Source organism: Lepus europaeus, chromosome 5 (assembly GCF_033115175.1).
Source record: "Lepus europaeus isolate LE1 chromosome 5, mLepTim1.pri, whole genome shotgun sequence".
Lineage (NCBI taxonomy): Eukaryota > Metazoa > Chordata > Mammalia > Lagomorpha > Leporidae > Lepus > Lepus europaeus.
This window is the reverse complement of record NC_084831.1, coordinates 131,089,200-131,099,568: the sequence shown is the minus strand read 5'-3', so window position 1 is coordinate 131,099,568 and position 10,369 is coordinate 131,089,200.

The following is a 10,369-nucleotide window of genomic DNA, read 5'->3' as shown; positions in this document are numbered from 1 at the left end:
ATGCTGGTGCCATAGGCGGCTGCTTTACCCTCCATGCCACAGCGCTGGCCCCAGAAGGCATATTCTGATATTATTTGCTTACGACTCTCTGCCTGGGCTATAAATTCTTAGGCTTTGATTCATTCTCTAATTTTTTTTTTCAAATTCTTTTGATGATTGATAAAATGATGCAAAAGCCCAGTTAGAAACTAAAATCTGAGGCTGGCGCCGCGGCTCACTAGGCTAATCTTCCGCCTTGCGGCGCCAGCACACCGGGTTCTAGTCCCGGTCGGGGCACCGATCCTGTCCCGGTTGCCCCTCTTCCAGGCCAGCTCTCTGCTGTGGCCAGGGAGTGCAGTGGAGGATGGCCCAAGTGCTTGGGCCCTGCACCCCATGGGAGACCAGGAGAAGCACCTGGCTCCTGCCATCGGATCAGCGCGGTGCGCCGGCCGCAGCGCGCCTACCGCGGCGGCCATTGGAGGGTGAACCAACAGCAAAGGAAGACCTTTCTCTCTGTCTCTCTCTCACTGTCCACTCTGCCTGTCCAAAAAAGAAAAAAAAAAAAAAAGAAACTAAAATCTGAGGCTCGTGCTGCAGCTCACTTGGCTAATCCTCCACCTGCGGTGCCGGCACCCTGGGTTCTAGTCCCAGTTGGGGCACCGGATTCTGTCCCGGTTGCTCCTTTTCCAGTCCAGCTCTCTGCTGTGGCCTGGGAAGGCAGTGGAGGATGGCCCAGGTGCTTGGGCCTGCACCCACATGGGAGACCAGGAGGAAGCACCTGGCTCCTGGCTTCGGATTGGTGCAGCGCGCCGGCCATAGTGGCCATTTGGGGGGGTGAACCAACGGAAGGAAGACCTTTCTCTCTGTCTCTCTCTCTCTCTCTCACTAACTCTGCCTGTCAAAAACAAAAAACAAACAAACAAAAAAAACCCAAAAACTAAAATTCTCTACATGAAGAGTTCTTGGGATTAAACTCCATAATGACAAACTTGAAAATTTGGAGGAGGGGCCAGTCTTGTGGCACAGGGGGATAAGCTGCTGGTTGTGATGGCAACCTCTCATACTGGCATACCAGTCTGAGTTCTGGCTGCTCCCCATCTGATCCAACTCCCTGCTAATGTGCCTGGGAAAGCAACAGAATATGGCCCTGGTACTTGGGCCCCTTCCACTCATGTGGGAGATGCCCATGAAGCTCCTGGCTCTTGGCTTCAGCCTGGCCCGCCCTGGCCACTGAAGCCTTTTTGGGAAAGTGAGCCAGTGGATGGAAGATCTCTGTCTCTTCTTCTCTTTCTTAGTTACTCTGCCTTTCAAATAAGGAAATACATCTTTAAAGATATTTGGAAGAGGAAGGGATGTTAGAGCTCTTGTCCACAACCTTTATTTAGGGGTGAAATGATTTGCTTGAAGTAATGCAGCTGGTGGATGTGAAGGGAGAACAAAAGTGTGCGACAGGCACGCTGCAGCAGTCAAGACGTCTCTTGGGACCGCTGCATCCCAGAACTCACTGCCTGAATCTGAGTCCTGGCTCTGCAGACCCTGATGGCAGTGTCCTGCTGCTGTGCACCTCAGGAGGCAGCAGGTGATGCCGTGCAGGTAGTCGGCTCCCTGCCACCATGTGGGAAACTTGGATTCAGTTCTGGGCTTCCGATCCTGGTCTGATTCAACTCTGTGCATACGTCTGGGGAGTAACCCAGCATGTGGAAGATTTCTGTCTGTCTGATGGCTCTTTCCATCTCTGTCTCTCTGCTTTTCAAGTAAATAAATAAAGTTATGAAAAAAGGGGAATAAAAATGTGAGTCTAGGATGTTCTCCTTGAAGGGAAGAATCTTGTCTGTTGTGTGGGAAGGTGGCTCATTCATTAACTTTTGAAGACCTACTTTGAGGATTTTATTGAGTTCTTTATTATAAAGAATTTCTGAAGTTTAGAACTCTGAGTTTAATTCTCATTTTCAAGATGAAGGTAAATGACAGATGATAACGTGCTTAAGGCCCACGCAACTCACAAGGAAATGTCCATATTGATACTACCGCGTTGATACTAAAACCTCATCATGGTGAGGTTTTTATTTGTTTATTGGGTGGGGTGAGAGGTTAAGACCAGATCAGCCTAATGGGCTTTTCCCTGGAGCCTGGTAATCCCCAGAGGCTCCTGAGTAGGAGATTTGTGGGGTGCAGTTCTTCCATGTAAAGTCATTTATGAAGTGATCTTGCAATCCAGGGAGCCTCCTGGAGCTGCTACCACGTGTCCTGCTTGGTACCAAGTCCATGGACAATTTTTTTTGAGTCATGGGCAATTTCTGAGGGAGATAAGATCACAGGAATAGGCCAGTTCTATTCCATTTTACTGGCTGGGAATGAGGCTGGGGGTCACTTAAATGAGTCCAGGGAGAGGTGGGCAAGTAGACCCCAAGTTATGTACCTGACTGTTGTTCTCCAGTGTTAATCTCTTAGCCTAAATAATTGGCCTGCTTAATAAACCAGCCAGCATGCACCATTTCATCATCTGACTCCTGCCTGACACTCAGCAATGCCGTGAGATTTCCCCACATTCTCTGTGGCCCCTGTGGACCCCTCAGCAGAATCACACCTACTATGCCAGTGCTGATGGCCAGTGCAGTCTCCACCATCTGGCTGCTTGCAAAGAATGGATAATCCTGTTAAAGACTTAATAGTAATAGATGATTCGTTTGGCCTCATTATCTAACACCAGCTTTTGCATAGCCTGTGTCAAATGCACAGCTTTTGAGTTTGAATTCTAGTGACAGAGAGCAGTCAGGAACAGAAAGGAACCGAAGGCAGGGTCATGGAAAATGAAATCTGGGAAAAAGTATGCTATTAGTTTCCCCAACACAGAAGTCTTTTTCCCTGTACATAGGGAAAGAGTAAAGTGGTAGAGGAAACACATGTATGAAGAAGACCCAAGTCATTGAACCTCTCAGTTCTGCCAGCTACCAGTTGAGTGACATAGAGTGCCTAATGATCTTTTTAAGCCTTAGTGTTTCTTATCCATACAACGGGGTCAGTAACATCCTTTCAGCTTTGTGGGCTGGAAATCAGTCAATACTGTTGGGTACTGTTCTATCTGGAGCCCAGTCCTCTCTTCCTTGGTGCTTGAGGAAGTGTGAAGAGATGGGGTGGGGTGTGTGCTACCCTGACTCAGCCTGCAACCTCAGAGAGTTCCTTCCCATGGCCAGGGCTTATTTAGGCAAAGTCCTAGTGGAGAGAGAAACAGCAGGTGGGCCCAGGGCAGGGTGGGCAGACTGCTTTTCGTCACCTGCTTTGAGAGCCTCATACACAGGTGGTTGATGACTCACGTTCCTCAGTTTTATGGCACATTGTCATCACGGCCCATGCCAAGCTCCTCTCTCTCTCTCTCTCTCTCTCTCTCTCTCTCTCTCTCTGCCTCTGCCTTCCAAATAACATGATACATATTTTTTTAAAAAAAAGGGAGAGAGAGAGAGAGAGAGAAGTCTTCCATTCGCTGGTTCACTCCCCAATTGGCCACAAGTGCCGGAGCTGTGCCAATCCGAAGCCAGGAGCCAGGAGATTCTTCCAGGTCTCCCACGTGGGTTCACAGGCCCAAGGACTTGGACCATCTTCTACTGCTTTCCCAGGCCATAGCAGAGAGCAGGATTGGAAGTGAGGTAGCTGGTACTCAAACCGGTGCCCATATGGGATTCTGGCACTGCAGGTGGCAGCTTTACCTGCTCTGCCACAGCACTGGCCCCCAAGCTCATCTCCTACTTTATGTAATCATGCTCACCAGTTCCCTTATGGATATTCTTCTAATGTGTGCAAAAGTGTATTTAAAATAGTGTCTCTTGGGGCAGGAGTTACGACTCAGTGGGTTAAACCACTGCTGGGATGCCCTCATCCCATATCAAAGTCCTGGGTTTGAGCTCTGCCTCTGCTTTCCATCCAGACTCCTCCTCATGCACACCTTGGGAGACAGCAGGTGATAGCTCAAGTACTTGGGTCCTTACCACTCACTTGGGGGACCCAGATGGAGTCCTGGGCTCCTGACTTTGGCTAGGCTCAACTCAAGCTTTTGTGGGGATTTGAGAAGTGTACCAGTGGATGAAAGATCTGTCTGTCTCTATGTGTTGCTCTGCCTTTCAAACACATAAACCTGAAAAATGAACCTCTTTCATGGTAGTGTTTGTTTTTTATTTTTTAATTTAATTTAATTTTTTTGATAGGCAGAGTGGACAGTGAGAAAGAGAGACAGAGAGAAAGGTCTTCCTTTGCCGCTGGTTCACCTTCCAATGGCCGCCGCGGCTGCCGCACTGTGGCCGGTGCACCGCGCTGATCCGATGGCAGGAGCCAGGTGCTTCTCCTGGTCTCCCATGCGGGTGCAGGGCCCAAGAGCTTGGGCCATCCTCCACTATACTCCCGGGCCACAGCAGAGAGCTGGCCTGGAAGAGGGGCAACCGGGACAGAATCCGGCGCCCCGACCGGGACTAGAACCCGTTGTGCCGATGCCACAAGGCGGAGGATTAGCCTAGTGAGCCATTGTTTTAAGCCTTGGGAGATATTAGTAGAGAAATCAGGCAAAAATTCCTGCCTTCATGAGCATACATTCTATTTATGGTTTCCCCTTTTCACTCACATTGCATCTGTGCATCTAATTGGTTGATTCTTTTTTCTTTTTTCCTTTTTTTTAAAAAAAGATACTATTTATTTATTTGAGAGGTAGAGTTACACAGAGAGAGGTAGAGACAAAGAGAGAGAGGTCTTCCTTCTGTTGGTTCACTCCCAGATGGCTGCAATGGCTGGAGCTGCGCCGACCCGAAGCCAGCAGACAGGTGCTTCTTCCAGGTCTCCCATGTGGTTGCAGGGGCCCAAGGACTTGGGCCGTCTTCTACTGCTTTCCCAGGCCATTAGCAGAGAGCTGGATCAGAAGAGGGGCAGCCAGGACTAGAACCGGCATCCATATGGATGCCGGTGCTGCAGGCAGAAGATTAACCTAGTGCGCCACAGAGCTGGCCCCTAATTGGTTGATTCTAATCATCCCATCCCATGCCATACATTTCATCTAGTCACTGACATAGAGTACTGCGATGGCCATGCTCACGGGTGTTCCATTGTGAGCGTGTGTGAGCATTGCTGTGGAGATGCATCCAGGACCAAGTGGAAGTGCTGGGTCGTAGGCGTCCCCTGCATCTGACTTAAGTAGTGCCCCATTGTTCTCCAGGCTGTTAGATACCCATCAGCAGTGCATGGCAGTTCCTGTAGCCCAGTGGCCCTGATAATATGTGATGTTATCTGGTTTTTGCCTACCTGCTGATCTAACAGATGTAAAGTGCATCTACTGTTTCAGTGTGCTTTTCTCTGATAACTGATGGAATCAGTACTTCATACTTGAAGCTTGCTAGCTTTCTTCTGTTTCTTTTTCTATAAACTGGCTGTTCATATTCTTAGCTAATTTTTCTGTTGGAGTTCTGTATTTCCCTTTTTGATTCATAAGATTTCCTTGCATATCCTGGATATTATCCATAGTTGCTTTTATTTGCTTTTCTAAAAAAAAAAAAGTTATTCATTTATTTCAGAGAGTGAGCGAGCGAGCACATGAGCGAGCATGCACTTCCACTAACTGATTCATTTTCCAAATACCTGAAATGCCTGGGGCTGGTCTGAGGCTCAAGGTGGGAACTCAATGATCTGCTGCTTCTTAGGATTTGCTTTAGTAGGAAGCTGGAACTGGGAGCCATAGCTAGGACTTGAACCCAGGTGCTCTGAGATGGGATGCCGTGTCTGGAGCAGTTGCTTAATTACTGCACCAAATGTCTCCTTTGGAAGGTTGGTTTAGAGGTAGCCCTGGGGGCTGGCACTGTGGCATAATGGGTAAAGCCACCGCCTTCATGCCGGCATCCCATACGGGTGCCGATTTGAGTCCCGGCTGGTTCACTTCTGATCCAGCTCTCTGCTATGGCCTGGAAAAGCAGTAGAAGATGGCCCAAGTGCTTGAGCCTGTGCACCCACATGGGAGACCTGGAAGAAGCTCCTGGCTCCTGGCTCCTGGCTCCTGGCTTCAGATCATTACAGCTCCAGCTGTTGCGGCCAATTGGGGAGTGAACCAGTGGATGGAAGACCTCTCTCTCTCTCTCTCTCTCCCTTCTGCCTCTCCTTCTCTCTCTGTAACTCTGACTTTCAAGTAAATAAATAAATCTAAAAAAAAAAAAAAAAGAGAGAGATAGCCCTGGAGGTTATCTAGTACAGCCACCTAATTTTACAGTTGGGAAAATTGTGACCCAAGATCTCAAGCAATGTTTTCAGGTCACACATTGAGAAAAAGCTGGGTAGATTCAGTGCTTTTCCACCATATCATATGAAGTGGGAGACCTTTCACTGAGTCAGGAATGATAGTAAGTGCTGCGCAGGAGCTGTTGGACTTGCCAGTTCCCCACCATCTGCATTTCTCTGCAGGCAGAAGGGCCTCTTGACCTGACCTGTTGGCCGAGAGAAGCACTGGACCCAGGAGACTGTAGCAATCCAGGAAGCCCTCGTACTAATGACCATTTCCTACTCCCCACTCACTCTATCACTACCTTCTTTGTGGACTTCATCCTCTTGCCTGTCCAGTTTCTCTCAAATTTTAGTATGGGTAAGATTCACTGAGAGAATTTATTAAAATGCAGATTATTGCCCTGCCTGCTCCCCAGGATCTGAAGGACTGAGAACCCCTTAGGTCACTGATACAGGTGGCCCAGGGGCCGATTTGGAGAAACAGTGCATCAGACAGTTTCATTAGCTGCCTGATTGATCTGCTGTCTCCACCCTCCAGCCACTTCAATTTCTATCCTGCCAAACAGAATTTCAGCTGTGCCACCAACATATCTCTCTTTGTCATACTCTGTACTTTCACCCTCACCATCCATCTAAATGCCTCTCCCTGTGTGAAATTCCATGGTTTTTTTCAAGATGTAGGTCAAGCATGGTCTCCCTGGTAAGTCCTTCCTGGTTTTTCAGTGTAGATGAAGAACTACAGCAGGCATGTGAACATCCCACTCATTACCATTTTGTCCTGAGTAATTATGTTGGGTGATCTTGGGAGAAGATGGTTGAAGCACCTTCTTGGAGAAGGGTAGCAACATCCTAGACCAGGTGGCTTTTCTTTTTTGAAAAAGTACTCATTTTAGGGGCTAGTGCTGTGTTGCAGCAGACTAAGCCTCCACCTGCAGTGCCAGCATCCCATATGGGTGCTGGTTCTAGTCCTGGCTGCTCCTCTTCTCATCCAGCTCTCTGCTATGGCCTGGGAAAGCAGTAGGAGATGGCCCAAGTCCTTGGGCCCCTGCACCTGGGTAGGAGACGCAGAGGAAGCTCCTGGCTGCTGGCTTCAGATTGGCCCAGCTCTGACCACTGTGGCACTTGGGAAGTGAAACAGCAGATGGAAGACCTCTCTCTCTGTCTCACCCTCTGTCTGTAACTTTACCCCTCAAATAAATAAGCAAAATTTTTTAAAAAGTACTCATTTTAATCAAATGTACACATGTTTTGTTTAAAAAGTAACCGTTGTACAACACTTGTTACTGAGAGCAGTCTTCCACTGTTTGCCCCCATCATTTCAACATCATTTTCAGAGGCAAACACTTGAAACTCATTTGACTGATTCTCTTGTATCTACAAAAATATGCTTATGTTGCACCTATTTGATTTTCAGTTTTTGGTGCTTTTTTTTTTTCTGTTGAGTTTAACCCACTGTTCTGCCTATGCCTTCCATGCCTGATGTTTTATTGCATCTGGTATGCTTTGGTGATTTTCCCTGCCCCAGTAATGGTGCAACCAGCCACCTGACTGTCCAGATCAGAAATACGAGCACCCCCAACCTCCCCTGTAACTCTTTTTCCTTTCTCCTAATCTTCCCTCCATTCATTCTGCTTTTTTAAAAATTTTATTTAGTTGACAGGTAGAGTTATATGCAGTGAGAGAGAGAGAAAGGTCTTCCTTCCATTGGTTCACTCCCCAAATGGCCGCCATGGCTGGAGCTGCCCCGATCCAAAGCCAGGAGCCAGGTGCTAGGTGCTTCCTTCTGGTCTCCCATGTGGGTGCAGGGCCCAAGCACTTGGGCCATCCTCCACTTCCCTCCCAGGCCACAGCAGAGAGCTGGGCTGGAAGAGGAGCAACCGGGTCTAGAACCTGGTGCCCACATGGGATGCCGGCACCGCAGGCAGAGGATTAACCAAGTGAGCCATGGCGCCAGCCTCCCCCTCCCCCATTTATTCTTCCCAGCTCTAGTCGATCGTGGAATTCTACATCTGACAGCCCTTTAAATTCATCCAGTTCTCTTTGTTTCCATGACCTTGGTCTGTCATGCTCATCTCCCGCTTGTAATATTGCAGCATTGCTAATCTGCTTTCTCATCAGGTTTCCCTCTGATCTCTTCTGCACCTTACAACCAAAGCCAGTTTGAATACACAAATTAATTAAATCATGTCATTTTCTTTTTTTTTCTTTTTCTTTTTCTTTATTTATTTTTTTTGACAGGCAGAGTGGACAGTGAGAGAGAGACAGAGAGAAAGGTCTTCCTTTTGCCGTTGGTTCACCCTCCAATGGCCGCCGCGGTTGGCACACTGCGGCCGGCGCACTGCGCTGATCCGATGGCAGGAGCCAGGGGCTTATCCTGGTCTCCCATGGGGTGCAGGGCCCAAGCACTTGGGCCATCCTCCACTGCACTCCCTGGCCACAGCAGAGAGCTGGCCTGGAAGAGGGGCAACCGGGACAGGATCGGTGCCCTGACCGGGACTAGAACCTGGTGTGCCGGCGCCGCAAGGTGGAGGATTAGCCTAGTGAGCCGCGGCACTGGCCTAAATCATGTCATTTTCATGCTAAAAACCTTGAGTGTGTTTTGGGACCCACAGGAGAAAGTTAGAGACAATGCCAAGGCATTTTGTCCTCCTGGTGTTCACACACACATTTCCTTGCAGTAAGATGGGGGCCATGAGATGTGTGAGTGGAACTGACACGTGTCTTTTCCAAGCCCAAGCAGTTAATAGCTATGTGCCTATTACATTGCCTTTCTCTTCTGGAGTGGCCTCCGAGGCCCATGTTCCAGGTGCTCTAGCTACAGGATGGAGGAGGACTGCCTTTCCCACTTTTAACTTTACGTGAGTTGCCAATGAAACTTGCGGGTCCATGTGTTATTGCAGTGTAGCCTACCACAACCCTGACTAACACAAGGAATGGAAATAAAGCCCTTCAGAGTTTGGCCTTGCTTCTTGAATATTGTTTCCCTTCTCTGTCTTCCCTTGGAGTCTACATTGCATCCAAGATGGCACGCCAGGCTCCTCACTCCTAAGCCTTTGTACATGCAATTCCTGTTGCTTACAATGTCTTTTTGTCACCCACCTCCTCTTGGGCCACTTTGCCTGGCTAATTCCAACTCAACCTTCAAGCTTCTACTTCGATGTGGCCTCTCTGGGAAGCCCTCTAGTACTGCATAGTACCTCCTGGGTGAGGTGCCCCTCTTCCGAGTCTCCTCCTGTGCCTACCTTCCACACACCATTCTGTGCTGAAGTTGCTTGTTTACCTGTGTCTCCATTAAACTGAACGGGAAGATCCCTGAGCTTTGTGCTATGCCTGCTTCCCTGTCATCTTCCCAGTGCTGATCACAGTAAGTGCTTGGTCCATTTCTGTGGAATGAGTTATCGTGGGAAGATTCACTCACTGTCTTGGTGGAGAGCCTATTGTGAAAAGCTGTCATCCATGTTTATTTTGTCCAGATTTCCTTGGTAATTAAACTTCCTGAGAGGTAGGATTCCTTGGTACTTTCTAGGAATTAGTCTGTAGTCTCAATAATTTCTGACCTTGCTAGCTGTGTAATTCTTAGCAAGTTACTTCACCTCTTTAGCTTTGATTTCATGGCCTACTGGGAATAATAATAATGCCTACATCATAGAGTTATTATGACAGTTCAGTGAGTCAATGCATGTAGATGTCAATCAGTGCATGCACACACACAGAGGGAAGCTTGGAGAAGTTCACGGAAAATTCACATTGTCTTTTAATTTCATTTTTCATGAACTTTTGTGATAATCTTGTATATGTGCTTGAAGCAATGCCTGGCATATGGAAATGCGTGGCAGGTGTTAGATAAATTATTATGTGTTATTATTTTTAAAAGAAATACTAAACGCAAATATAGTACCCTGGATTGGGTCCTGGAAAGGGGAAAGTTCATTGGAAAAGACCTGGTGAAATCCAAATGGAGTCAAGACTTATTGCAATGTAAGGATCTTAGCGTTGATAAATGTACCATTGTAGTGTGAGATAACCTTAGGGGAAATTGGGTGAGGTGTATAGGGGAACGCTCTGCACCATCTTTGTAGCTTTTCTGGAAGTCTAAAATTATTCCCTGATAAAGTTTATTATTCTTTTTATAATTGCTATTCAT